This window comes from Cyanistes caeruleus, chromosome 1 (assembly GCF_971803275.1).
Source record: "Cyanistes caeruleus chromosome 1, bCyaCae1.hap1.1, whole genome shotgun sequence".
NCBI classification, from domain to species: Eukaryota; Metazoa; Chordata; class Aves; order Passeriformes; family Paridae; genus Cyanistes; species Cyanistes caeruleus.
The window spans coordinates 96,580,319-96,604,412 of NC_141701.1; the positions used below are offsets into that span (position 1 = coordinate 96,580,319).

At 37.7% G+C, this 24,094-nt stretch overlaps 1 protein-coding gene and 1 long non-coding RNA gene across 2 annotated transcripts in view; one reads left to right on the forward strand and one right to left on the reverse strand.

Moving 5' to 3' along the window:
* ADCY1 (adenylate cyclase 1) overlaps positions 1-24,094 on the forward strand; it is a 141,474-nt gene that overhangs the window by 17,719 nt on the left and 99,661 nt on the right. The gene's annotated exons all lie outside the window — the stretch shown is intronic.
* Positions 949-9,197, reverse strand: LOC111923699 (uncharacterized). Its single transcript, XR_002861220.2, has 2 exons — positions 9,112-9,197; positions 949-1,137 (listed from the first exon to the last, which is right to left on the reverse strand). It is a non-coding gene; the product is annotated as an uncharacterized LOC111923699 (long non-coding RNA).

Here is a 24,094-nt window from a genome sequence, read left to right on the forward strand (position 1 = left end):
ATCTCCATGTGCACTCACACACCACTTGACTAACAACCTCTTTGAACAATTTGTTTGTGATAACCAGCAGTATTTTCAACCTTTGGGCTCTGAATTCTTTGTTGTTGTTCTGCCTTTTTGTGACATACTATTCCATGTGATAACAGCATAACAAGCTTGCTTTTGTATGGCCTAATATTAATACAGCACCAACAGACTATGTGAATTCTACCCTTCTTATATAGTGCAGTCGATGTAGTATATGAGTGGCATAATAATTGACTCAAATGGACTTTAATGATAGACTAGAAGGTGACAGATTAAAAGTCAAGACCAAGAAAGAGATGAAAACCACTATTTGAGTGACTTTCTAATTGTGCTTTGAGTAATGTATTTCCAGTACTTGCAGTGTGATTAGTCTGGGTAAGATTTCGATAACACAGTAAAAACTGCAGTAACTTTATTATTATTTTTCTTGTGCAACTAAAGAGGTCTTTTAGGCACAGTAATTTTGGGAAATGAAGCAGATCTTGTCCTCAGCTCTATTTGCATAACTCTTCCTGATTTCTGCACCAAATGCATTCATGCATATCCAAGTACTATACCAAACAATGACCTAGATTAGAAGGTTGTTTTAATTATGTATACTCATTAGTACATTTTAAAGAGTTACTTCACCTTTTTGTTAATTTTAAGTGAGATGAGAACTCCTGCTTATCTGTTAAGACAATTGCCTCAAATAAAGTTAGTTTACACAGGTTTAGAGACTCCATTATTTTGTCATTATTTTCTGTATGTCTGTCCATCCATTCTTGCTTTCTTTAGGGGCTGGTTCGTTTGTTTGCTGATTTTGTTTGTTTGATTGTTTATCTTTCTTCCCCCTCAATTTTTCTTACTTGGATTCCCCCTTCCCACATTTATCTCCTCTCCTCCCCTTATCCCTGCCCAGTGATAGAAGAAAAAAACCCATTAGCTATTGTCTTCATTTATTTTCTTCCCTCAGTACAAATGTTGATGTCAGTCTGTTCATGCACACTGCTCAGATGAAGATTAACACAAGAACAGCACATTGGAAAATCTGTAGAAAATTGTGCAGGGCTAGACTCTGTATCATTCTGTAGGAATGTTTCCAGTATCATGAATTTTGAGTAGAAAAGCCTAGGGAAAAATAAAGTACAGATTTCAATAATTGCTCTTCTGGCTGCTTGTAGTGTTTCACAGATTAAAGCATTTTAATTTTTGAGACTTGAAACAAATTCCTTGGTTCTTTTCTCACAGAGAGGCAGACCTCTGTTTAGGTTTTACCACCAAACTAGTCAGTAAGTGTAAAAAACATTTAAACGTAAATTTGTAAAAGTGCCTTCTACTCACTTTTATGAAGGCTAAATATCCCTTTAGAAACGATTTAAGATGTGACACTGACTATATCATATATTGAATACTGCATCATCTATATAATCAGTGAGACTTAGACTGCAAGGCACAGGTTAAGGCACCCAACAGCACGTGTGGATTTGCACCCGTCAGCACATGGCTGAGTGCTTTCATCTGGTTCACACAACTACTCCATGATCAGGTCTTTACTAGCAGACAATTAGAAAACCCTGGATAATGATGGAAACTGGTTCACATGGAAGCAAATGCCAAGAATAGATGGGAAATCACATTTTTGTCGGGAAAGCTTAGTTTGATAAATGTCAACTCAGGAATCAGTTGCTGTTTCTCAGGCTCCACATGAGGAGGGCCACATAAAAGCTGTGAAGTACAAATGGATGCAGATAGAAATGGTCCAGTGTCCCTGTTACAGAGGGTTTATAATGGGCACAGCAAAGCAAAAGTGCCTACACCCTGACAAATGGATTGATTGCCTTTCCACTGCAAAGGGATGTCCAACTCTCCCCGTTCCATGCCAAAAAAAAAAAGTTGGGCTTCCTTCTTGCACCTGAGGTGGATACCCTTGGATCACTTGTGCCCCAGAAGCTGTGTTACAATAATGCTCCAGCTGTGCCAGGAGTGCCTTTCAGCACTGCACACTGAAGATGCCTTATCTGTCCAATTCAGTTAGGCCAAAACATCCAAAAGATACCTCATCATGCAACTCCCCATGACCTTGGTAGAATGAAGCCTTTAACTCTAGGCATCAATTTTTGAAATTGGTTAGAAAGGTTCAGAAAGAGCTTTATGAGCCTGAGGTCTTGTTTTGCATAGGAACTTTGTGGCAGGTTGATGGGACTGAGTTCCTGCTGCATTGCCATTTGGGCTGCCCTGCAGTCCCCACAGGAGTCTCCGTGAGCACCAGAGGCTGGTGATTCCCTTAACGTGAACATGAGCACCAGCTGTGCACTGCGGAAATACTGAGTTTGTGATTGGCCTTTGTTAATTATTAGACTGTAGTAAGATGTTGTGTTTCAAAGGTCAGGACAGGAAACATTGGTACCAAACAATCAGACATGTATGCTAAAACGGTACCAGCATAATTGTGCAACTGTTTGCTCAGGCAGTGGCAGTAAAAACATAATGATAGGTGCTTAATTAATTATGAGACACTATTGAAACAGGAGAGAAAGGTATATTTATGCAATCTATAATGAAGCATTTACCTTTATTCCCTGATCCAGAGTACACTTAACACCATAGTTCCAGCGACTATGGCTCCATGTTTGATTATAACTATAATTACATATATTATATTATATTTATATATTTATCAAATGTCAAATATATTTATCAAATATCCCCAGAATACATTGAATTAGTACGCTGAAAATATTTTAGAAGATTGTTTTTCTGGATGTATGCTAAGTAGCAAGAATAATATATTTTTCTATGCTAAGGTCATACAGAGAGGAAAGAAAGATTCTATCAAACAGAATCACACAGATTTTGATTGCTATTTCAAGGTACTATCTTTGCTACCAGGAGGGGTTGTGACTGGGCTAGCATGTGATTGCAACTGCACAGCTTATGCTTTTGTTCTTAATCACACTGATGAACACAAGCAATACAGCATCAGGGCCAGGGATTTCCAGAGCATTAGTGATGGACTGAAGACAGAGCATATGAGAAGTGCATGCTAAGTTTTTGTGCTAAAAAGTCAGACACTATAGAGGGAACTGAAGGTCTAGATGAGTTAATTTGGTATGAAGATGTTTTCCCTTTAGAAAAAGAGAAAAAATTGTTCTAAAATTTTATTTGGCTCCCCTTGGAAGCTGCATTAGAGCCTGTATGCTCCTGAAAGGGGAAGGTTTCTGAAATTGTGATAGAGAAAAGACAACATGGACTGTAGATTATTTTAAAATAAACAGAGGCTGTTCCTTAGTTGTGTCCCACTCAACTGTATATTGCACCACCCCTCATTTAGTAACCCCTATGCAAATAAACACCAAGAAGAGAAATAAAAGGGGAAGAGAAGGTCAGATAGACCTTAATCAGACAGAAAAAAACAACCCCCACAAAATCCTTCTACTTGCCTTTTTTCAATACCTCTTCAGCACTATTGCCCAGAAAACTAAATTTAATGAAAGAAATTTTAAAAATTCCCCAGCAAAGATGTGCATCAGAATTTTGTTGAACTGGGTGGTATGCTGCTGTGAACCAGAAAGATGGTCCTTGACTCTTCCTAGATATCTTCTGCCTCCTCACAGATAAATGTCTTATTCTTGTGCTTGGTGGTAAACAGTAATTGTTAAGGCACTGAAGTAAGATAACAAATTAACATGGTATTTGTATCATTAATGCATCTGTGTTTCCTTAAGGTACATGTACATACACATAGAATGGAACTGATTTAACAGAAGTCAGGAACTGTTCCATCTGTTTAAAAGCTTCCTGTGTCTTTTGGAAATAATTCTTCGTTAGTTTTATTATCAGTCACCATGACACCATGCAACACCACTCCTCTGAAAGTATGCTTTTGGTAGGGAGCACTTCAGCAGAGCACTGCTGGTTCTGATGAAGGGGTTGCTGCATGTGTATCTCTCTGGCACTGATCTGTTCCAGGAAAAGAACTTCTCTTTGTGACTCAAGGAATGGGCACAGCTGCCTAAGTACTAAGATTTATACAGCAGAAAGTGAGGCCAAACAGAGTGTAGAAGGACTGTAGAAGGAAGAAGGAAAGCTGATCCCAACCTGAGTGGTGTAAGGGAAGCATCCAATAAACCAGCTGATTTAAGGGATGACTGCAGTGCTCTGCTGTTTTTCTGTTTTGAATGAAGTGAATCTCACCTCAGGTATTTAAACTGTATGCAGCAGCTGAGGGAGATCTTTACTCACGTCTTAGAGAACAGGAAGCTGTACTTTCTCTGTGTGTCAATATTCTTTGGATATGTGTTTGGATATCTAGAATTTCATATCACAGTTACCTTAATGGAGATTATGGTCAAGAATATGGTATATTTAACTATCAAATAAACTCTTATTTTATGGTCTGTTACCCACTCACAATTTTGTGCTTGCTTCACCATGCCTAGTATTGGGTGAATCACAGATTCACGAGGTTGGAAGAGACCTTTAATGTCATTGAGCCCAACCCATGCCCTAACACCTCAACTAAACCATGGCACTGAGTGCCACATCCAATCTTTTTTTTAAACACATGTTTTTAAACACAGTGCTCAGTGTTGTTTTCAATAACGCTTTTTCCTAGGAATTTTACTGGTATCCATACTCTTGGGAGCAGATTTTGGAAATGGCTTCCCACTCCCTTCCTTTTTTTTTTCTCTTTTCCCCTTCTCTCAACATCATAGTGGGATGATCTGTCAATGAAATCCATTCAGATTCTTGGAATTATGTCAGGCTGTGGCAATTCTTCCACTTTGATCTACCACAGCAGCAAAAATAAGATGCAGTTATGGTTTTGTGTATTTAATAGCAAGAAATTACAGGTTTAGTGATAATCTTGCCCATAATCATCACCAAGGGACCATGTGCTGTGTGTGACTGTATGTGCTGACCATACAGTTCACTAATTAAAATGAGTTGTTGTTCCCCTTGCAGACTGGGCACACTGGTGCTGGTAGGGGCAGGGGGAGCAGGGCAGAGCGTGGCTATCCCCAGCTGCACCAAAAGCAGTGTGGCCAGCATGTCAAGGGAGGTGATTCTGCCTCTGCTCTGCTCTACAGAACAGCATCCAGCTCTGGAGTCCCCAGCACAGGAAGGATATTGACCTTTGAGGGAGTCCAGAGGAGGCCACCAAGATGATTAGAGGGAGAAAATAGAGTATGTCTCCTATGCACAAAGGCTGAGAAAGTTGGGATTGGAGAAGAGAAGGCTTCTGGGTAAACTAATTTCAGTCTTCCAGTTCCTAAACAGAGCCTACAAGAAAGATGGAGAGAAACTTTTTGCAAGGGCATATAGTAATAGGAAAAGGTGCAATGGCTTTAAACTGAATCAAGGCAGTTTTAGATTAGATGTTAGGAAGAAATTCTTTATTGTGAGGGTGCTAAGACTGGAACATGATTGCTAGAGAAGATATAGATGCCTGTCATAATTTAGGAATGGTTCTCTCCAATTTTGTACTCCCACTAAAAAGACCACGAGAGCTGCTCCCCTTCCCCTTCCCTCCAATATGAGGCACACAAAGCAAAGATCAAAAGTTGAGATAAGAACAACTTACTGGCAGGAGCAATGAGATTAAAAAAAAACAAAAATCAAACAGCAACAATATTAATAATGAAATGCATAAGACAAAGAAATTATGTTATGCAAAATAAAACATTACTGGGCTGTTTCACCCACCATGTTTTTTCCCACCAAAAGGAATCCCTTTCTCCTTTGAAGAGTCCCTTTCCCCTGCCCCTGGCAATGACATGAGGTGGTATAAAATAACATCTGGGTCCTGGCTGTGCCCCCTCAGCCATGCTTTGCTCCCAGCTACTGCAAAAAAATGAACCCTGTCCTGAACAAAACTAGGGCAATTCCCAGAAGTGTTCAAAGCCAGTTTTGATGGAGCTGTGAGCAACTTGGTCTAGTGAAAGTTCTCCCTGCCCACTACAGAGGTTGGAAATAGATGTTTAACACCCTCTCCAACCCAAGCCATTCTGTGATTGATTCTGTGATTCTATGAGTCTGTGATCAGATCTGTGGTGCCACATTGCTCACCACAGTCATTGGGGGAGTCAGTGGTGGGGAGTTGGGAGGTCAGTGGTGGGGTAGATACTGTCTGTGCCCTGCAGCGGCTCAGCTTCAAGGACTAACAAACCAGCTCATATTTTCATCATTCTGTGAACTTAGGTTTTTGCACTGTGAATTGTATTCTGTTCTAATTCAGAAGTTCTTAGAAAGACCAGCACAACAACCTCAAACTGGATGGTATACTGTAGACAATTCTGCAGTGCTGCTCTCTTCACCCTGACTACACATCCTCTGGATTCTTACGTAAGAAACAAGGGTAGAACTTAAGTGTCATAGTTTGTTAGAGTGAATGGATGGTTGTTGTGTAGAAATTGGACTTTGTTTAATGGTGAGTGCATCATAAATCCCTTGCCAATGGGTATATTTTTGAGTAGGTGTTTAAGCAGATTTATGTAAAAATTGTAGATTAAAATTTCTTCTATTTATAGTTTGGCAAACACTGCCCTTATTTTGCCTATTTTTTAATTAATACTAAACAAACATGTTGACAAAAATGTTAAATCCCTGTTGTAAACATTTAAATCCTTTCTGATTAATACCATCTGCATTTAGGAGCATAGCATGTGTATTTCCAGGAAGGTGAGAATCATTGCAGAAATAGAGGATCCTGGTGTACACTCATATGAACATATTACATGTGTTCCTACTGCTGCATGGATTGGCTAAGCACTTAAATAGAAAACCAAATAAAGCATGTTAAGGTGTATTGTATATGAATGCATTAGCATCTCTCACTCACTGGCAAATTTGTAAAACATTGGGCAATATGGCAGGGCAGAATGAAAATACAGGTTGAATTGTAATTAAATTAAGGGCTATTGCACTGATGGCTTATTTTTATATGGTTTGTTTTTATGATAGTGTTTGGAATGTCATGCTAAATTGGAGTTAGGAACATATAGGTATATATATACACATATATAAAACATACATGTATTTATACACAGAACACAGAGTCAGACAGAGACATATCACTTTGCAACGGATGACTTTGGAAGTAAGTTTAAATTTAAACTCCTTTAAGTAGGTTAAGATATTTCAGTTATCTGATCAGTAAAGTACAGTGACTGACCTACATTTGTGAGGAAGTAATTTTTCTGAAAATGCTGTTCTGACTTTAAAAGGATCATTAGTGGAACATATCTGGCAGTCTAATTTCCATTTTAGATAACTCAGAATTATTAATTAACATATTATACCCAGGCAAACTTCTAATTTCTGCAGAGAAGTGTCTAGGCCTTCACAGCTTGAAAGGCAATAGCCAAAACCAACTGTGTAACTAGGGATAACTGCACGGGATGAAAGGGATTTGCTCTCCGATGGATTTCCTAGTGTGCTATTTCAAATCTCTTGTCAGGGTTACTGGGCTGGCTTAAGTTCTTTCTCCCTGATCTCTTTTTGGCGTTGCTCTTGGTCCTTTCCCATGCAGTGTCTCACAGTGGCATTTCAGGATTCTAGCATATATTTGTATACATGAAAACTTCAAGCTGACGGTACAAAACACTGTGAAAGCACACTTGTTTACTCAGAGGTAGCGCCCCACACCTCCCTGTGCAGTGACTGACACAGGCCAGATGTGTTCAGCTACCAGTGAGCATCAGCCACGGCTTGCACCACCAGATCAGCCAACAGCCTGTGCAATAGCTTTAGTGCCACAGTTGATGGACATGACATTAACATTCTTCAGAGTTCCAAGCCACACTCTATTTCACAACACATCTGAATTCCTCACCAGGTTCACCAGAGTGCCACTGCACCGTAAAAACTTTCAGAGCAAACTGCTGTTTGGTGAAGAAAGCTGGAGATGTGGAAAAAAGTAAGGATTTTTTTTAAAATAAAAGTTTTACAGGAGTTGAATTAAATATTGCTGAATTGGAACTGTATGGCATATCTTTGCAAGAGACATTTGATTTTTGTACTCTTCTCCTGGGGTGCTTATTTAAATAGAAAAATGTCATCAAAATACTGCATGATACTCGTAACCTTCAGCAACTGCTAAAAACATTGATTTTGAGCTTTGATCTTTTGTGAAGAATTTCTCCATCTGGGAACTGTGGGTTTGACTGTTTCATTTCTTAACTCTTTGTGTGATCTCTGCAGTGATTAGGTGTCTGTCAAAATGTACAGCAGTTAGCTGGTCTTCTGCTCAGCTCTGACAGTCCTAGAAAGGGCTGGCTGGCTTGCCCTGTTTCCTAGCTAGCTAATACTGTTTCCTTCACCTTCATTGGATGGTTGATTTATGGGTTTTGGATTTTAGTTACTTGATTTGGTTTCTTTTTTTTCAAGTGAGCTCTAGCTATCTGACAGTGTTGCTCTTGTCCACCACCTGTCTTTAGGTCATAGGAGTGGGCAGGCTGTCTTGCTTGTCCATCTATCTATGCTTAGAGCATGGACAGGAACATTTCTAGTTTGTAACCATCTCTTTTAGTTTTTTACTTGTGGCTTCATGACTGCAGACTTGATTTAGTCTCTGTAGCTTTCAAATACTTTGGGCCCAACTGTACTCTCTGTTGAAATACAGTAATAAAATTCCCTTTACTTTCAGCTAGGGAAAAATGGAAGAAAACAAACAAAAAAAACCCCAAACAAAAACAACCCCAAACAAACCAACTAAAAACTACCCACAGACTGAAAACCTAACATTCTTCTCAGAGCTTCCTTCCCAGAGACATCTACATTTTTGTAAGGAAATCTAAGTTTTTCTCCCTTATACCCTTAGAACTGTGTAATTTCCCAAAGCTTTCTGCTGTAGCATTCAGACTACACCTCTGATACAAATTGTTAACTCTCTTTGTAGTTAACTATTTTATGTCTTTTGATTCTGTGGTTCCTGCATATTACAATCTTTCCAGAGAGCCTTTAGAGCTTTTCAGAATGTAGATCCAGTACAGTGTATCCAAAGCTTTCCCAGTCCATAGCAACATAGTGGCAGGAGATATTTACTGTACTTAGTTCATAGTTGGTGTCTCTTTGGAGGCTGGAGGCATTTACCTGCCCTACCTTTTTCTACACAGGCAGAATGGATGAGAGCTGTGCAGTCAGGGAACCAAATGTCTGAGAAATCACTGCCAGGTTCAGAATGCAGGTTAATTATTGATTCGAGACACTCTGGATTATTCTCCTGAAGAGGACCTTCTTGATAGAGCTGAGGCTTCACAAAGGCTATCCATTCCACCTTTCTGTTTTGCACCTGTACTGTGAAATAAAGCAGATGTTTGAAGCCCTTTTCTAGGTTCTTTTACCACTGTAACTAACTTAAACTAAGTCTACTTAAAGTCAGCATCTTCACAACTGTTTCCAGCCTCCCTATGGAAATAATCATGGACAACATTCTATGACTTAATAGCAATATCTGTGGCATCTTGCTTAATTCATTTTGTTTAGCTGGAACATATTTTCATACAGTGGTGATTCTCATGTTGCTAACTGTTGAAAAAAACATGACCTCTCATGGGATACAACTTTGAAAAATAAGATTATTTGTACACAGTGGGTTGTTTTTAGTCAGGTGAGTTCCCTGAGTCAATTAAGTTTGTGATTGCTGACTCAAGACAGGAACAAGAGTCAGCAGAAAGCAGCATCAGGGCAGTCTCTGCTTCAGCTGGCTCACATTGCCTTTGTGCGTCCCCGCCACCTACTCCCCATTTCATGTGTTCATAGCAGCACTAAAGAGGATGTAGCACACAGCTTCAAGAATCTGTTCAAACACTAAAACCAGAAGCAATATGAACACAGCACTGCACCTGGAAGGATAAACTCTCTTAAGAGAGAGTTTAAAGTCTTTTGGGCAGAGAGAGAGCTCAGCAGGTGTTGTCTTTGCAGCACTGGTCTGTCCTCAGGAAACATACAAGCAGAGTTCAACGTTATGACATGCACCTTTGAAGGCAGCTGGTGACTGGCTTTCTTGACTGTGCAAAGAAGTTGTAAGTCCCTAAATAAACTGGCTCCACTTTAGCTAAAATGTTGCTTTGCTAGATCAAATTATTGTTCCACTTACACTTGTATCCTATTTCTATCAGCAGCCCTGATTACTCAAAATGCTATGCCTTATTGTGTGTTCACAAAAAAAACCCAGAGAACTGATGATTCCTCAAAGGATGGCAGATGTGAGCTGGTGATGCATAATGTATTACTGGAGGCACCAACCACTAGGTTTCATTAATTGTGCAATTATACAGGTGATGAGTTAGATTTTTGGGGCCATTTGATAGCATTGTGAGACTTAACAGATTTACAGGAATTATTTTGCCTAGCGCGTTGCTGAAAAGCTGCTACTTGAGGCAAAACACAGTAGCTGCTTAAAAGCTGGCAGATTCCTACAATCCACTGAACCTACAGGGGTAATTTAGGCAGGCAAAAATGTAATTACTTGGTGTATTTCTTACACTGAGCTCATTACACAGTGCCTTACAGTGGAAATATATCTCACTCAATATCCCTATTAGCACAGGTCTTTAAGGGTGGAATTGTGTATCATTTATGTAATCGGAACACAATTACAGACATATTAATGTGAATAAAGTTATTCAGAGTCCTCCTTAAAACTTGAATCTTAGTTCTTGTGCTTAATTAATTATATCAAAATAGACCCATTATTTACTCAATATGGAAATTTGCCTCTTTCAAATAAATGTGTTTGGTTGGTTTTTTTTTCAACATGTGAAAGCAAGGCAATATAGTGAATGCAACTTAATAAAAGCCAGAATTTAAAATAACTTTCAAAATATTAGATACATGTGGATAGCCTGGCAATAATAACATAGCTATAATAATTAAGTCTTTAGAACACCATGTGGAAACCTAAGATATTAAAGCAGAAAGCCTGTTATCATTCTGACTTTCATGTAGATACAAAAGTGAACCAGATCATGTGAAGTGGCTGCTGTCATAATTTACTTGGTTATAGACTATTTAGTTGATTATAGACTATGCATTTGGGGTTTTAGTAGAAGTAATTACACTGGGACAATTTTCATTTATGTAATATAAAGAGTAGGGTTATATCTCCAAAACTGACATAACTTTGTGTGAACATCATGGATTTCATCTCTGACTAATGCTTTAGCTGGCATTTGGACTTAATGAAAGCTACTCCTACTTTTAGATGGAGACAGAAGTTTCTGGAGATGCCTAAAAGTGAACAGAAGTAGTGATCCTGTGATTTGAGCTAGTGTTAGCTTAGATTAATTTTCAAATAAAAATACTACAAAGACAGACTTCACGTTCACAGACACAACTTTCCTTTACACATTGCATTGCCTTTTCCTTGAGTATGCTATGTATACTGTAACACCTTCTGCCTTCTAATATGATCTTTCTTAGTCAGTCTTAACTCATCCCAGTTCCCCATTCTGTATTGGGATATAAGCATACACTCGTTTGGTCTGACTACCTACTTTCTACACTGTTTAGATGGGACTTAACTGGTTCAGGCTGTTGGTTTTATTGTTTCATTTGCTTCATTCTTTCTCCCTGCAACTGCTCTTATTCTATCTGTTTTTACTTCATCTGCTAAGGATGTGTACTCTTGAGCTGTGAACTGTACTTATTCTACCCCCTGAGCTGTGTGGTCTTCCACCTTGTCAAAATTCATAAGATTTTTTGTTTTGTTTTCACTCAGCTTTTATATCTTTGAATTTCACCCTGTTTGCAAAAACTCTTCCTGTTTCAAAATCACTAACTCAACACCTCCGATTTTTAAGGGTCTTCACTTACTTACACTGTCACCTCAGCTTTCAGGTACTGCAGGATTCAGTGTTTGATGCTCTTTTAAGAAGTACTTCAAGTGATTTCATTGAGGAAATGAAGATCAGATCACGGGTATTTAGTTCTGAAGGCAGGAGAACTATCACTAGTGAATCTGTGTAAATTAGGATCTCTCACAGAAGGGTTCATGGACTGTTAAAGAGGATACTTTGTCAGACCACTGGGACAATCACACAAGAAAATTTTTGAAGGTGTTGATGTAAAACATTTTTATATTATTTTTAAATACAATTCAAAATATACATAAAACCAGTCTATTAATGATAACAGTAAAGCAGACTTCAGTAGAATAATCTATCATGCACAATTCTCTTCAGTGTCATAAAAAATAATGTAATATGCAGTTGCTGCAAGAATGTATGATTCATATATAATTTTGTTCTTAAGTATAGAAAGGAAAAAATAATGAAAAAATTGAGAGTCTCTTATTTCCTGTGAAATAATAATTACTTATTTACCTTTTTGGTCTGAAAAATTCTAAATGTCTGCAAAATTATTGTGACGCTTTACTTCAGTACCACATATCTTTTCTAAATTCCCTCCTGCACATTTCTAATTTCCAGGATTGTTTCTGGTGTCATCATAAAATGATTTAGGAACTACTTATTTCAGGAATCTACTGTTATCAGCAGACATTAGAAAATATTAAAATGGTTGAAAAGTTTTTAAATTACTAGGTAAGAAGTTTTTTAATCTTCCTTTAGGTATCAAAGCTTTGTCATGGAGTAATTAACATCTCTCCGGCTCCTCTGTATATTGTAGGTTTCTCATACACACATAGCATAACCAACAGTCCTATATTTGCTTTTATTATAAACTCCTCTTAAACACATTTACATTAGCATGATTCAGCACATAGCTTTGTGATGTGTCATCTTTTTCTCTACCTGTGCAGTCTTTATGATGCAAGTCCTTTAAGACTTGTAGGGCAGTGGATGATTTAAAAAAGTGATTTCTACTTTTTGCTGTATTGGGAAGGGGGTGGAGCTGGTCCAAAGTAACCTCTTCCAAAATGCACCTGTCCTGAACACCTCCTCTTTCCAGATGCACATCCACACTTTAGCATTGTTGGGCATTTTACTTGCTGTTGTAAACATAGCTAAATACAGTCCTGGATTTATTCTGCAGCTTTGAGGTCAGACAACAAGCAGAGCCTGTACCAAAAGAAGGCAAAAGTGCAACAGCACTGTAGAGTACATGTCCTATTCTAAATTCATTATTTCTTTATTTATGCAATAAAGAGTGCAATCAGCAAGAAGGAATTTATGTACAGTTAAGGAAGATGTAATATGACATAATATGACATATTACAGTAGTTACAATTGACTTTTACTATTTTGTTACCGTGAACAGCTTGCTTTGGGGCTTAATATATCTCCTTTCTCATTTGTTTTGGAGCAGAAAAAGAAATATTCAGAATACTCAATAACTCAGTTAAATACCACTCTTGTCTTTTCCAGAGTATAAAATTCTGCTGTTTGCAATCTTTTATAACATGTACTTGGAAATAGCACCATTTCTCCTAAGATCATACTTACAATCTTCATTTAAGGGACAATCTTAAGCTAACCAGAACTGAAAAGACATTCAAAGCCAAAAACAGACCCACCAGATAGTTTTTAGGCAGGAGGAAATTAAGTGAAACTTGGGGTGAGTTTCTATTTTGGTATCTATTTTGATAGCTATAGGAGCTCAGAAAATCCTAACCAGAAAGGCACCTTGTTCAGAATTCAAAGAATAGCAGTCTGTAATCTTCACCTGTCTCTTTCATTTAAACAAAAGATAGCCCAAACACTTCTCTTACAAGGCAGACTAAAACATGACATTGGCAACAAAAAAGAAAATTAAAATAGGAAAATAACCCACATCAAACAAAAGAAAAAGAAAATAATAAAAAAATAGCACAGTCTTCAAAACTGTACTAATTTGGCACCATATCTCTAATTTTAGCCCCCTTATTATTCTTCTACTCTTCTGTTCAGAGTAGGCGTGTTTGAGTTCCACTTCACTGTCTTACTCTTTCTTTTCTTTTTGCCTTTTCTAATATTTAATCCTCCTTTCTCCTAAAAAAACTGTCGATTTGTATCCTGTTACACCTTCAAATTTTTGAGTTAATACTTCTATTTCAGCAATTCATCTCCATGTTTCTATAAGACTGGTATTCACAATAATCCGACTTTTTCCCAGAATATTTTTTTTTTTGCATTTAAATGATGTTACATCAAAACAGAACCAGGAAATGTATGCACAACAAGACAATTATGTAATGCAAGAATTTATTAGTCTTGTGCCCTTATGGTATGTCTTTCAAAACCCTCTGTTGCTGACAAAATTGGCTTACTGGTATTTCTAAGGTTCTGATCCAGTAATGAGGTTTGTATGAATCAGTTTGGAATGCTACTCAAACTCACAGCTGTGGAATCACACCTCCATTTTTTAGCACACACAGACTATTTTTATCATTACCATGCAGAAGTTCCAGCACCAAACTTGATTTTTAGGATCAGTAACTGAAAATCAGTAGAACTTGGTCCTTTGATCTTAAATCTTTAGAATTTCTTTGGTTTCTCTTGAAAAAATTGACCGATCGATTAAATTGTTAATTACAATAATTAAACAGAAGAATATTCTCTTGTGTTCTTAATCAGTCTGTCCATCAAGTGCAAATGTGATCAGAATTTGTTTTGTTAAATCTCCTATCAGTTTCTTGTTTAATCAGTTTCTTAGTGACATATTGCATAGATGGCTTCTCATTTCAAAATTAATCTTCAAAGCTGAACAAGAAAATGGCCAACATTCTCCATCTCTTCTTAAGCTGCTCCTTTACAACTCTGACAGTATTAAAGCTCTCAAATGCCAACACTGACAGAAGACACTGTAGCTTAAATGACCCTGCAGAGTGAAAATCTTATTATCTGTAAAGACAGCTCTTGCAAGCTGTAAAGCACAATGGGAGGAAAGTAACTGGGCTCTGTGCAATAGAACATGATTTCCTCAAGGCAAACACTTTCATCTTTTCAGGACAATTGACCAGAAGTGACATCATTCACCAACTGCACCAAATGTCTGCATGGAGACCAAAAAAAGTGATACAAGAGGACAGTTGTCAGGTCTAGCAGGCAATCTTTTTGGTGCAAGGGGAAACTGGCTGAGATCAGTTTAGTCCTGATGCAGTCATGTTTTCATTTTAACAGTTCACAGACAGCCAGGGCACCAGGACATGCACTTTTTCCTCTCCTTATCTCCATCTGGCTTCATTCATCTGGAAAAGGACCAGGTGTTTCAACAGTGAGGGAGAACCAAGTCCTCACATTTTAGTCATTCAATTTAATTTTGAGGTAATTTGTTAGAAGACTTCTGTATACTTCTGGACATTTTGGGAGCAAACTTTTTTTAGTGGCATGAAATAAATATGATGTTCTATACTTGGTATGGAACTGTGTACCTGACACTGCTTGAGTCACAAAAAATTGCTTGAATTTGCCATATAGGATCTTAAGTAATGCATTTCAGCATGATTTCCTGACAATGAGTTCATTACAGTGTATTATTTGGACAGCAGCTTGAGTTGAATCTGTGTTTATTTCCTCATCTGTGATATGTCTTTGATTATACCTAAATGACACACACTGACTTGGGAACCTGATTGTATCCATGGCTGTCTCACAGACCTTGAAAAAGTACCATGAAGCTAAATTCAAAAATGCACTTAAAGGTTTTAGGGATTGGTGTTGCATTTCCTAGGTTTTATGCACCCAGCTTTCTGGGTGAAAAATTCAAGTCCTCTTTGGAAATAGCCTGTGCACAACACAGCAGAGCACCATTTCAGTACCAGACAGAAGGTTCAGTGGCTGTACAGCACGTGGAGAAAGCCTGGGGATAGTATCTCATCCTCAGCAGCACAGGGCTTGACAAGTCCAAGCCTGTACACTAGAGAAGAGAGCTCAGACTCAGAAAATCCATTTTGTCACCAGCTCTGTCACTGGCTGGCAGAATAGCCCTCTGCCCCAGCACTCTTTATTGGCAAAACTTTGTATAGCACTTTTGGGTTTTCACAGAAAACACTTTGAAAACTAAACTAAAGCTGCTGACTGAGAGGACCTAAGTGAAAAGCTGGAAGTGCATTCCAACTGTCAGGACATGTAGGGGCTCAACAGAGTCACTTTTTAGAAAGCCAGTGGCTGGCTAGTCTTGCTCTTTGGGTTCTTACAGGTGCAATCTGAAAGTGCATCTGCCCCTTCTGAACTGAAACCATGGCCTCATTCTGCATCTGTACTCTAAGAGCTGTACTCTAGATAAGAAATGCTTCCTGTCTGCAGCAGCCAGGCGCCAGACTGAGGCCACTACCTGCTGTATCTCAGCCATGCACAGGACTCAAATGAAGAAAAATGGCACTTGAGATCTGAAGGTCCAGTCAGCTAGCAACTATGGTACCACTAAAGGTTTCAAACTATCTTGGATTGTATATCCCCAAAATCTTGATGTATTTAGTTATTGCAGCTTAAAAAAAAAAAAAGAAAGAAAAAAAAAAAGAAAAGATATTTAGATCAATTATCGTGGGGGAAAGGAACCATGTATTTCATATAGCAAATGCAAATAAATTTTGGACAACAGATTGCTGCACTATGCTCAAATTGCAAAACATAGCATTATATTAATAGGAAAAGGGCAGAAGGCTGAAAATTCAGGGTGATACAGAGTAGCTTCAGAGGCTGGTGACCTGGACTCTGTGAAGTTCATAGCATGCATAAATAAATAAAAATATCGGCTACAATTTCTACAGAAATTATTTGAAATTATTTTGGCAACATGTTCCAAGTATTTTTTGATACATAGCAACTATTCACAGTGCTTGGGAGCAATTGCAATGTCCAAAAAACCCAAACACATAGCAAACTCCCAGTGTACAGAAGTGCATACTAGTACACTTGCAGTATACTGAAGAACTGAGGGCTTATTCGTTCTGTGATGGCATAAAAGACACTGCAAGAGAATGCAACAGCTAAATCAGGAAATATAACTGCTCTGGTTCCAGCTAGGACAGGGTTAATATTTGCAGTAGCCTCTAGCAGCATGGCTGGGACCCAGAGGTTATCCTATACCACCCCCCATCATATCCAGGGGCAGGAGAAGGGTATTGCTGGTGGTGAACAATTGCCTGTGAATCATTTGCCTCTCCTGTGTACTCTGTCAATGATATTGGCGCTGTTACCTTGCTTATTTCATTGCTGTTTCTGGTAAATTGTTCTTATCTCTACCAATGATCTTTGCCTTTTGTCCAATTCTCCTCTCCAGCTGCTGCAGGAGGACAGGAGGACGGGAAGTGAAAGAGAGGAACGGGAAGGGAGAAGGAGGGAGGGAGCGAGAGAGCTTGCACACGGCTTGGAGTATTTTCACATGGTTTGGAGTGTTTCGGTGAGAGCACTGAATTGGGGAATCCCACTCCTAAACCATGTCAAGTAACATTTGCCTGTACCATTTCAGAACTAAGAAATACTTGGGATGTGATGTGTAAGGCAGTGGCAAGAATATTTTGGCATTTTTCTGGATAGCTCATTGCATCATCCTTCCACAGATGGAAGTGACTGTGACCATATCATTGCATTTAAGGTATGTGTTTTGCTGAAACCTGTTACACACTCTGAATGCAGTGCACAATATGAGCAAGAGAAAGTTACAGCTGAGGTATCACATCTGTCAATATCTTCTCTGAGAGGCATTCATAGCCTCTCATATACCGAAAAACTGTGGAAAGCCAGTTCTCCTGTCTACCCAGAAATTATTTTTCCCCTCACAGGTAATATTCTTCAGATATTCTCTTCTGAATAGCCCCACTACTGTGGGCTTCGGAGAGAGTTTTTCTCTATGTAGAAGTAACCTCCAGTTACCTATCTAAAGTTCTAGTTTGATATATGGGAAGATTGTCCCTACTAACATCAGTTGGGCTTGTGCATATAAATATGAGACCAAGAGAAATAACTAATATTGTTAACATGATGTCAATAACATCATGTGTATAAGTAGGTACACATTATGTAAAATCAGGGATCAGGTGGAGGTAAATAATACCATTTATTAATTATTTTTCTATCCAAAATGAAACAGCCCAGTGCTTACCTTTGGCAAGTTTCAAGCTGTACTGTTGCAATTTTGCCAACCATTTGTAAAAGAATATTGCTGTGTGTTTTGGTCTTTTTTCTTTTTTCCCAGAAGTACAGCTTTTATGAAGTCATTCATTATTTGGAAAGGTTTGAAGTAATTTAGCAGTTATGCTTAAAGGTATTTCAGCTTGTATTTTCCATCCAGTCCTTTATTTCTTTTTTTCTAAAATTTCACATATCACTGCTCGTTTATGGGTTACCTGTAAGTCTTTTGTATTGAATTTTTCCAATTCCTTAAAAATCAGGTTTCATTCTTCATTAAAAAAAGCAGAAAAGAACAAAAGTTCTTGTGCTTAAGTGCTGCTTTCTGTCTTTTTAACAAGAAAACAACAAAATAATATAACCTCCCAAAAACAACAACAAAAAAAACATAAAAAACCCAAACAATAAACAAAAACCCCCACCCAAAACCAAACAAACAACAACCCCCAAAACAAAACAAAAAAACCCACAAGAAACAAAACAAAACACAAACAAACCCACAAAGAAAACAAACAAACAAAAATACCCACAGAACCGAAAAATCAAAGCCCAGAAGCCTTGGTACCTCAAAATAAAGATTTAATACATTGCTATTGGGAAAGGTATAAATGATAAAATTGTGAGTTCCTTTCAGAAATTCCCTAAAAAACACAGGATTTAAGAATCCTGAAAAAAGGAGGCTGAAATTAATGTCATAGATTCGTGTCATATATTTGAGTGAAGGTATTGACAAGGAGAAAGCTGCCACTTTGCAACTTTGTCAAAATAAATATTTGGTGTCTTACATAACCTTGGCTACATTTATCAGAAATTTGTTTAAGTTTCAGTGTTAGATAAGGTTTAAGATTCAAAATTTATGATTCAATCAACTCTACTTCTGCTATTCCATCATAATTCTCTGCTACTTAATCTCAGAGGTAAATACTTTGGACAAGGCAAACAGCCAACAGTCTATAACATGAGAGGGAGGTGCATTAACTTTCCTCCCAGAGCATGCTTCCAAGCTAAAATGGCCTATCATTTGGAGAAAGATGGAACAAGTGACATTTTTAAGACTGGTATGTTTGGTGGCTCTCAGTGACTCTGCTTTTGTAGAGGGAACTTCCTTATCAAAGGTGCATGGCATGTACTTTAAACAATGTTTTTAAATTATGTCTTTTACTTTGGTCAAACAGGTATGCACACAGAGGGGATTTCTGCAGTTCCACATGCGTGTGTACACTTCAGAAAAACTGGCTGTGATTAGTGAACTTAGCATCCTAGATATCATAAAAAATTCTCTTTACTTATATGGTTATAGACATCCCAGTGCTACAGTGTTTTCCTCAAGAGTGACATCTGCACTCATTATCACTGAAACGACTGCTCACTAATCTCCTTTTAGAGTATGCTGTAGATTCAGGAGGTTACCAATGAACACAGAAACCATGGTGAATTGCACAGCAGAACCACATTTCCTTAGCATGTCATAAGCCAGCAGGAACCAAAACTTTACAAAAATAATAGAGGGATGTTCATTCAAAATGGGAATATGTTTATTTGGAGAAAAAATGTTTAGCTGCCTCCTTTGGTAGGAGGGTGTTCTTTTTGGGACACTGTCAGGAACTAAGGGGAAGTTCTCTTTCCTCCCTTACACTACTTCAGCAATTACAGGGAGCAGATTTAGTAATTAATCATGCTCAAAATGTTTCAAAGTGAGTTGACTAAATGAATTTCTGAACTTAAGAAAACCATGTCAGAATCAAGAGCTGGTTGTGTATTCTCAGTACAGTCTAGCACTGTAAATAAAGCACTGCTCTAATGGTAGTATTTTCCATAACAGGAGAAACTATTTTTGTTTCAACTCTTGTTCATGATACCAATAATTTTTATGAAGAGCACAGTCTTGCCTTGCTTTTCAAGGGTTTTAATGATAGAAGCACTGACTCATTTTTGTAGGCTGTTAACAACTTCTTTAGACATCCTGCACAATAAACACTCATATTTTAAAGTAATACATTGCATTGCCATATCTCAAAGTATTTTGACAGAATGAGTAAATATTGCATTATCCTAACAGGAACAAAAACTGGCACAGAAATTACTTGCAGAAAAATTTAATTAATGGAGAAAACTGAAAGTAGAGTTTAGACCTACCATACCTCTTATCAGGTATCTAAGGATTAAGTTATATGGGAATTGCATTGATCCTTCCTTTTCCAACAAATTTCAATTTTCATATGGAAATGTTGGCCATATCTCCTACATGTTGTACTCTATTTCATGGGTTGTCATCAGAACTCATGCTTCTGAGAATAAATCAAATATTGATATTAGCCACTAAATTATAATTTTTGGATTGGTAACTATTGAAATCCTACTTACAACACAACTCCACCTTTTAGAAAGCACAATATAATTCTGAGTGAGTCTCCTGAAATTTCCTTCCTTTCTTATTTAGCCTATGATTATTTGGGCACTTCAGTAATCATCTATATGAATACCACTTTGTAAAAAAAGTTCTCTGTGATCCAGAAGTCACTTACACCTTTGTGAAAAAAACACATTTTTCTGAGACAATTTTTTAGTACAAAAAGGAAGCTACTCTGCAGTGAAAATCTGCTTTAATTTTGAACCATCTACTATGCAACTGTTTACCTGATAACAGAGCATCTGCTGAGTAAACAGAGTCTTCTTCAAAGGAAAATAATATATAGAAAAATTTTTTCACCATTTATTTGAGAAGAAGCAAGTGCGCCCATGAATGCACATGTGAGCATTCTAGTTTTGAAAGAAAAAGGAGAGAAAAAATCCTATCTGAAACAGGGAAAAAAGTTTCAAAAGACTCTTCAAAGAGTCTCTCAGCTAATCCTGTGGGACTCGAGAAGAGGGAGATGAATCTGAGGAAAAAAAGGAGGTCTTTAATTAAACTCCTCAAGCCCTGTATATGCATATGCATGTTACATATGTCTACTGCTAGAATTATTTGCTCACTCCTTGATGGGTGTTGCTGTATTGCACAGTTCAAGATCCCTTCCAAAAGTGAGTTGAGGTCCAAAAAAATGCAATGGAGAAATAAACAGGACACAGAGAGAGAGACATTTGGTTGAAACAGCTGCTCAAGCCCCTCGGCATCTCACAAAGATTATCTGCATTGGAAGTCTGCCTTTGGTAGCACCCTCACACAAGTAACCACGCCAGAATTTATCCACTGACAGGGACTGTAACCTACTAAGGACTAGAGAATCTCAAAGGATTCATGTTCATACTGAAATGCTGCTACAGGCAGCAAACAAGATCCACTAATAGAGACAAAAAATAATCATTTTGGAAACATGCTTTCATGACCCTGATTGCTTTTTTTTTTTTTTTTGCTCTGGCTGAACTGTAATCTCATTATGGATTGAAAGAGTAACATTGTTTAAAAGTTTAAAATAGTCTTGGAATCATTTTATGTTGCATCAAGTAAATTGTTTTTTTGGTGGTTCTATAAATAGACGGTGAAACCTGAAGATCGCTTTTTTTTTCCTTCTAAGCAGTAGTATAGTAAATAATGTAGTAACGACCTAAAATTGAAACCCTTGATATTTCAGCAGCTCTGAATGCCTTAGTACCTCTTCAATATTCCTTAGTTTTAACAGCAAGTCTCACAATCTTTCCTGGAATTATGGGACATAATGTATGAAAGATATGTGTGTGTGTGTGTGTGTGTGTGTGTATATATATAAAATATGTATTTATGAGTGTAGATATGGAGGTACATATTAAAATGAAAGGTCTGGAAAATGGCACACATTTGAGAAACCTAGAGAGAAGGGCTAGTATTTAGTTGCAATTGGGGGAAAAATAGTAATTAAGTAGAAACAGGTTGTGGAGGAAAGGAGCTCTTACCTCAGGAGACAATCTGCCCTACTTCCTTTTCTCACATTTTGAAATCTATGAATCTTTTACTTGCTTTATCACTTTCCTGATTCCCTGCGGGCCAGAGCTGACAGCTAAGCCTCTGTTTTATCTTAAACTGTTCAAAGCATGTCAGAAAATGACTTACCCTGCTGAGCCTGAAAGTAGCAGGAACCCACCTACTGGTTACCCCTAGACCAGGTGATCACTGTTGCTTCAGTGAAATCATAATGATAGTCCCAGAACAGCTGGCAGATTGTTAGAATACACGGTCTTTTACTGTTTCCAGTTGAAATCCAGAAACACAACTGACCTTTTTTTTTTTTTTTATCATAGATGTAATTATTTATGTCTTGAGCCACTCTGATATCAGCAGAAAAAGACAGTTTTTCACCCTGTGTTGTTCCCAGCTGTTTTGTATATGGACAGGGTCAAGTAGTTGCACTGTCTGTAACTGTCAGCTCTGCTCATTCAGTGGGCTCTCTTCACTGTCTTTGAATACAACCTTTAAAAATCCTTTCTATTTTTATACCATTGCACTGTAAGAATTAGCTTTAAAATACAATGTTGTCACAATATTTTGGCATGATAAAATGCAGGGATATGTGCTGCATTTGTGGCTGTATTAATGTCTCTAAAAATAGGATTCCACGGGAATTTCTACAGTCATTTCATTTTAGTAGGTGTTAACTTGTGATAAAAATTGATGTATCTCAAACAGTTCTCTGTGATCAAGCAAAATAAAGCAGAATAGGAATTGCAGACTATGCTCAACCTGTGTCGTGAAATAATATGCTGCAATAGATGCATTTCATCTTCAAAGTTTTACTATTTGTGTTACCATCAGAAGTAGCATATAAGTAAGTGGTATATGAGATTGTTACATTAAAATTCATCTGAATGCAGCTGAACCCGTGTTTTGCCATTCTCAAGAGGAAGCCATAACACCATTCTTCACTTCTTTTATCTCTTGTGAAATAATTGTTTCTTTTTTGATAACTGGGGAAAAATACTACTAATGCTAAGCACAACTCCTTTTATTATGACAGGTTATCTTTGGATTTTGTGCTGATGAGAAGGTTTGAAGGGAATTTATCATTGGTGTCCTCCTAAATAATAATAATCAGGTTTTGAAGGTACAAGTTGGAGGTCTTGTGAATCCATGAAGGTCTGGAAAACTGACCCAGAATTAGTCTTTCAATTCTTCCCATTATTGTGAGGTCAAGAGAGGTGGGATGTTTATTACCTTTAGCTCTGTGCATCAGAAATTTCCTGCTTATTTTTTGTAGAATGGAACGTTTCTCGAAGTCTCTCCAAAAACATCAGGGATGTAATTTCAGATCTTTGTTTACCATATTGGTATATTGGCTTACCATAAAACCTTCAACCCTAGTCCTGTTAGGAAGCATTTCTCTACACAAAACAAAATCAGTGGTTTTATTTTCCTTTAAATTTGATTTTGTTGTTGGCACACTTTGATTCATTATAGTGTGCAAAGAAAAGAAATGGTGTCCTCTCCAATTAACACTAGTAGACCATGCAACAGTAGAGGTGTACTACCTTGAAATGTATCCCTTGGATTAGGAAACAAATGTCAGTTATTTGGGGTTTTTGAACCATTTCAGATGGATAGGAACTTAATGTGAATCGTGTTACTTGCTATAATGTCTTTCTTTGCTCTTATTTTGCTCACTCTTGGCCAATTAAATACCAGCTCACTTCTTATTTTTGGGAATTTGTGAGTCCCATGAATCCTTATCATGATCTTGTGGTAGGCTCTAGGGTATATAAGGATACTGTGACTGAAAAGACACTGGGTAAAAAGGTGCTATTTCCTGTTAACTAAAACCACATTGCATTGCAGAAATTATAATCTGAGGACGTTTCAGAGATGTGGTGAGAAACTTGGATAGAATTACCTTTGATGGGGAGGTTGTGTACAAACCACTGTTCTGTTATTTATGTTACTTAAGTAACTTTATCACATATTGTTATAACATTTAAAAAACCCAGAAGAGCAGTTGAGTAATTTTTGTGTCCTTCATAAAAGCACTGTTTATAGAAGCAGTTCCAAAGTGATTAATTGTCGCTGATTATTGCATAATGGTGGGCCTTGGCTTGTGCCGAGGACCATCATTTGAAAGGACTCAGCACCTTCTGAGAGGTCTGCTGCAGGATAGAATCAATGATATTTT